Here is a 6997-nt window from a genome sequence, read left to right as displayed (position 1 = left end):
GGAAAAGGTTTAATTAATCGTATCATCAATAGTTTACCGTTTGAGTTACATTTACCAGGATACCAATTTTGTGGGCCTGGGACAAAGTTAGCAAAGCGTTTGTCTCGAGGTGACCAAGGAATTAATCCACTGGACGCTGCATGTAAACAACACGACATTGCATATTCGCAAAATCGTGAAAATATTGAAGCAAGAAACGAAGCAGATAAAGTATTAGCTAAGAAAGCTTGGGAACGTTTTACAGCTAAAGATTCTGGTGTAAGTGAACGAGCAGCTGCTTTAGCTATTTCAGGAACCATGAAAGCTAAATCTAAATTAGGTATGGGGATGAAGAGAAGGAGAAAATCATCCATTAGAAAGAAAAAAAGAAAAACAATATGTAGGAAGAAAAGGATAGCATTAAGAAAAATTGTAGATGCAGCGCGAAAAAGTATGGTTCCCAGTAATAATGCTGAAGAATCAATTAGAGCAGCTATAATTGGTGCACGAAAAGCAATAAAAAATGTTGGTGGTAAATCCAAAGTTCTATCACCTAGAATTCTTCCTGTACCTACTAAAGTAGGTGGAATTTTACCGCTAGTTCCAATTTTTGCTGGACTTAGTGCTTTAGGAGCTCTTGCTGGAGGAGCTTCAGGAATAGCAAGGGCTGTTAATAAGGCTAAAACAGCCAGTGAACAGCTTTCAGAAGCTCAGCGTCACAATAAAACAATGGAAGCTATATCGCTTGGAAAAGGATTGCACCTTAAACCTTATCGACAAGGACTTGGTCTCCACTTGAAACCGTACGTTCAAGGAAAAGGAATTAAAAAACGAGCATCAAGAAAGAAGAAGAAGAAACGAGCATCAAGAAAAAAGAGAACAACAAGAAGGAAAACAAAAAACTTGTTTTGAAGCTACCTCACAGACCATTAACTGACTTTGATCTGTTAAAGTATGCCAAAGCTGCCAAAATACCTCATTTTCGTGGTATTTTTATACGAAATGAACTACCTGTATGTGGCCCTAACAAGTATGAATCAGGAATAATTAATCTTGATAATAAAGAAGGTGCAGGAACACATTGGGTAGCAGATAAAAAATTTAGAAATGAAACAATGTATTTTGATAGTTTTGGCAACCTTGCTCCACCAACAGATCTTGTCATTTACTTGGGTGATGGTAGCTTAATAAAATATAATCATAAAAGATTTCAAAATTATGATACATTTGTATGTGGGCACTTGTGTCTTAAATTTTTATGTAATCAACTAAATATTAAGAGTAGCTTTAACCTATATAAAAGTGTGTAACTATTGTAAGCTTTCAGTATAAAATCTGATAGCAAGATGAGTGGTTCATTTACTTTAACGTTAACGGGAAATTCTTCAGTTCTCGAAGCTGAATATTTCCCACCAATAGAGCTAAATTCAAATAAAAGTTATGTACTTGGTCTTGTTGAACTATTGACTTTTAATTCAATTCCCAATATTGATAAAGGAAATAACAAATTTTACGTTGGAAATCAAGTAATTGACATTTCAACTGGAAGTTATGAAATTAAAGATATTGAGTCATATTTACAAAATTCTGTAGAAATCGGAACTGTTATTAGTATAAAACCGAATAATAATACTTTGCGCAGTGTAGTTAAATCCAATTTACCAATTGATTTTAACCCTAAAGACTCAATTGGTACTTTGTTGGGATTTACATCTCAGCTTCTAGAACCTCATAGAGCACATACTTCTGATTTACCTGTAGCCATTCTAAAGGTCAATTCAGTGAGAATTGAGTGCAACATAACATCTGGAGCATATATAAATAATCAAAAAGTCCACACCATTCATGAGTTCTTCCCCAGCGTTCCACCAGGATATAAGATTGTGGAAGTGCCAGCTCACGTCATTTACCTTCCGATTGCCACCAAGACAATACATAATATACAGTTGAGAATTGTTGATCAGGACGGTGATTTAATAAATTTTAGAGGAGAAACTATAACAATTCGATTGCATATAAAGTCTTTGTAATGGGAATCGTTTATAATCAAAGAGCTGTTGTTGGTGGAAACTATAAAAGTCAACCAATATGCAAGAGTCCAATCAGTCTAAATGGTATTGAAATTGATCGCTGCAAATACGTTGGACATACTACAATCATGAAAAATTACACCTCGCAAACATCAAATCAGCTAAATTTTATTGAAAATGCTGGATATTCCAAAATTGCAGCTGATGCAAGACTTGTATTGGAAAATGGATATTTTGACGTCACAATACCACTCAGCATGATTTTTGGTTTTGCCGAAGATTATAGAAAAATCATTATGAACGCTAAACATGAACTTATTTTAACAAGAGCACGTTCTGACGTGAATGCCGTAATTCAAACAGGAAAAGGAGGGGATGAAGAATTCAAAATTTCCATCAATAAACTTGAATGGATGGTTCCATACGTTTTACCTTCTGACAATAACAAAGTTAAATTGTTAAAATTTATTGAAAAGGATCCATTAATTTCAATAAGTTTCAGGTCGTGGGAAATGTATGAGTATCCTTTAATTCCTACAAGTTCAAAAGTTTTGTGGCAAATTAAAACATCAACGCAATTAGAGAAACCTCGTTATGTTATTGTTGGATTTCAAACATCGAGGAAAGATAAACGAAAAAAATATGCCTGTCATTTTGACCATTGTAATATTACAAACGTTAAACTCTTTTTAAATTCACAATATTATCCTTATGGAAATTTAAATCTAAACTTTGATCAAAATCAGTACTCTCTACTTTGTGAATGTTACGGTATAACCTAACATTAACTCAAATTTAAAATTAATATTTGATTCCTTAATTTTTTTTCTAATTTTTCAAATTAATATTAAAATCCTCTCCCCACATTTCTTTTAAACCTATGCTCAGCTGAAAGGTGATATCTTGAGATATCACAAAGCATAAGCCTACATCAGCACCGCACCGGAAACGAAGTTGGGCTGTTTAAGCGCTTTTATTATAACTAGAAATAAAAGACTAGTTAAGTAAAATTTATGATTTTCAGGAACCCATTAAAATAATATTACTATAATTTTATACATATACATATCATACGAGCTATATTTTATCCGGATGTCTTGGGGTTTACCCTAAAATATCCTGGGATATCCCGTATATTTTGGTTTTAAAAGTTATAAGGAATTACATGTGGATATCCTGGGATATCCTGTATGTTTTTAGTTCAGATATCGTAGGGATTGCTTGCGAATATCCTGGGACATTCCATAAATTTTTGGTCCGGATATCTTGGGGTTTACCCTGAAATATCCTGGGACATCCCGCATATTTTAGTGTTTAGTATTATAGAGATTGCATGTAGATATCCTGTGATATCCTGTATATTTTTACTTTGAGTGTTATAGGAATTACGTGTGGATATCCTGGGATATCATGTATGTTTTTAGTTTTAATATGGTAAGAATCACAGGTGGATATCATGGGATGTCCCGTGTATCTTTAATTTGAATGTCGTGGGAATTGCTTGCGGATATCCTGGGACATTCTATACATCTTTAGTTCGGATATCATGGGAACCACATGTGGGTGTCCTGGGATATCCTACATATTTTAGTTTAGGTATCATAGAAATTACTCTGGGATGTCCTGGGATGTTCTGCATATTGCTGTTTTATTGCGTACACTTTAAAAGTAATTTTTATATAAGGTAAAATTGTAATTAAAAGTTATAAGAAGAAAATAATCATTTGTATGTACGTCGCCTTTTAAACCTATACATCTTTGGGTGGCTATGGCAATACGCACGCATAAATATAATTCCTTAAGACAGCACTAGCATAGCGGCACGCACACATGCATTCTACATATGGTACAGACCACTCATACATAGTTGGCCTCTACTCGTTGCTTCTTCTTCTTCGTTCCATCCTTCCCTCTTCCCCTAGGCCCCATGTGCTTTCAAACAAACGCACGTGCAACGATTCGAATAAAATATTATTTCCTTTTAAACCCAACAAAATAAAGGGAAATTATTTATTCAAAATTATTTTCCCCATTCAAAATTATGAGGTGTTTCTGAGATTATTGAACAATTATAACCAGAGCACCAGCACTAATTATTAGTGCAATATTATTAATAAATAATTAAGTTATTTATTAATAATAGCAATAAATAATTTTTTTTATTTTTTATTAATTATTAATTTTTTTTATTATTAAATTTTTTTTTAACTTTTTGGAATTATTCGAAAATAATAATTCCAGAAAAGTATCAAATTTCACTTTTCTCGCCTGCTAAACAAACGCACGTGCGATGACTTGAATTAAGTATTATTTCTTTTCAAGCTCAACTAAATTAAAAGGAAAATTTCAAAATTTTTGTCGCACATTTCAAAATTATATGGTGTTTCTTAGTTATTGAACAATTATAACTAGAACACTAGCACTAATTTTAGTGCAATTTTGTTTATAATTATAAATAATGTTATTAATTATAATTATAAATAATTTTTTTTTATGCAATAACAATAATGATAAACAATTTTTTTTTATAAATTTTTTTACTTTTGGAATTATTTGAAAATAATAATTCCAGAAAAGTATCAAATTTTTCCTGACGGCTTTCCGTTCTCACGCTAAGCGTGAGATTCGCAAGTCAGCAAAAATCTTCTTGACCAATGGGCCTTAAGTTCCAACCCTACTTCTACTCCCACAACCACCTCTTCTAATCCCAAATCTTCCCCCAGATTTAGAAGCAAGGACTAGAGGAGCAATTAACATTTTCAAAATCTGCAGTACAACTTTTGCTCTCCAAGTAGACTCCTCGTGGAGATACTCACGGATTGTAAAACGCCGGGACGCGCCCGTCTATTAATCGACCCCTAGCCTGATAGACCACTACGAGATAGTGTCTAGGACCTAGGATAGACGAAAATAAATAAAAAGGTAAAAGCTTCACGAAAGTAAAGCCCGACCAAATTTAGTTATTTTCGCTATCTCAAAACCTAAATTTTAAAATTAAATTTTGACTCGCGAATTAATTAAAATTGCACAAATTAATTCCAATAGTGAATTGTTAGTGTGTGTGTGAATTGTTTAGGCCATCCAAGGAAAAAGGGCCTAAAACAATAAAACTTATTAAAACAGCTAAAATTTTCGCCCGTCAAGCATCTCAAAACTTGGCGGTAGGATAAGGTTACCATAGAATTAAGGAATAAAGGAGATCGAGTGAGTAATTGTATCGTTCCCTATTACAATTTTTCTTTATATCTTTCTGTAGTCTTTTCTGTTTAAAGTTATAATAAATCGTAAATTTATATTTCGAAATTTTCTGTTTTCTTATTGTCTTCTAACTTTCCTTTTCATATTAAATTCTTTAACTATTTAATATAAAAATGTCAAAATGATGTTGCTTGGCGAACTCTTTTAAAAGAGATAAACGGACCCCATAAAATAAAAACAGGGCCATTCGGCCCTGGCAGCTTGATTTCCTCCAACGAACCTCCGCAGGCGCGCGGTAAACTTCATTTCATTGCTCAACATTTTAATTTTTATTCTTCGAATTTTTGACTTTTAGGTTATCTTTCTTGATTTTTAATAATTAAAAATAATAATAATTTTCGGTTCGTAACAGTGAAATGTACGCTAATTTTCAATCATCCTATTATGGTAAAGATTCAAAACCTATTTTAACAAAGGATATTTTTAAAAGTCTGTTTCCTTTAATTGTTATTGATTGTTCTAAACAAAATGAGTTTCTAAAACAAGCGTCAGTTGATGTGCGTTTAGAATTTGAAGCAGGAATCAACATGCCGGCTGAAACCACTGCCTATTGCCTAATTATCCATGACCGCGTCATACAATATAAACCAATCAGCGGTGTTGTAAAGAAATTATTGTAAAGGAGTAGGGATAATGTGGTGGTAGTGGGGGTGATTACTATAAAAGCAGCTCCTCTCGGCTAGAAATTCATTCCTGCTTCAACATGGAGTTTATCGTGGACGTTCAAGGTTTTAAAAGAGCCAATAACGAGTTTGTCTTTAAAGAATTGGCAATACTTCCACTGCAATCGGATGCTCTACCACTTGTTTTACTGTTTGAACCTCCTTGTCCTTGGAATTCACTGTCAGGACGCTACAAAAGTGAAAATCTATGGCTAACTCATAATTACCATGGAATTGATTGGGCTGCTGGAGATGTCCCTTACAATGAAGTTCGACTTATTCTACAAGGAATCCTGCGAGGTGCTAGTGCCATCTATGTTAAAGGATTCGAAAAGATGACATGGCTAGAGACATACATACTAAATGTATATAATTTAGAAGATTATAATTGTCCATCGTTGAAAAAACTTGAGAACAAATTGTTAACTACTTGTAAACATCATACTTTTCATAGTGAAAATTGTGCTGCAAAAAATGTTAAACTTCTCCAAGAATGGTTTTTAGAACCTTCAAACCAATATATCAGTGCCGCTGTTAAAGGAATTGATGAAACTGACTCTACAATTAATACTACTGCTTTAAAATCTTTCTACGAAAATTGTGAATCTTTTTTGTAAAATATAGATATTAAGTTTTCAAAATAAATATTATTAATTAAAAATTTAAAACAATGATTCTTAATTTCAAAAACAACCTATCCTTTAAAGTTTCATTAAAATATTATATTTTTCTTTATAATTCTTTAAAATAAAACTTATTCTAATTCTGAAACATAACTTATACTAAGAAGAGAAGGAAAGTAAATTTAAAACCAATTTATAGATAAAACTTTGTGTGTTTATTTTTTCAAAAATTTTTTCTTTAAATATATATACATTTTCTTTTTTACAATTTATTGTAACAATTTAAACTCAACAACATTATACGATCCTCCAAAATACTTCATTTGAAGTTTTTTCGATATTGCTGCTTCTTTCATCATTTCCAAGGTGACTGGTTCATCCTCGAAGAGTTTGATGAATCTTGTTGGTAGATATGTGATGAAATCAGCATCAATTTCGACTATGA

The sequence above is a fragment of the Leptopilina heterotoma genome, unplaced genomic scaffold (genome assembly GCF_015476425.1).
Source record: "Leptopilina heterotoma isolate Lh14 unplaced genomic scaffold, ASM1547642v1 Lhet_186, whole genome shotgun sequence".
Lineage (NCBI taxonomy): Eukaryota > Metazoa > Arthropoda > Insecta > Hymenoptera > Figitidae > Leptopilina > Leptopilina heterotoma.
This window is presented reverse-complemented; position numbering follows the sequence as displayed.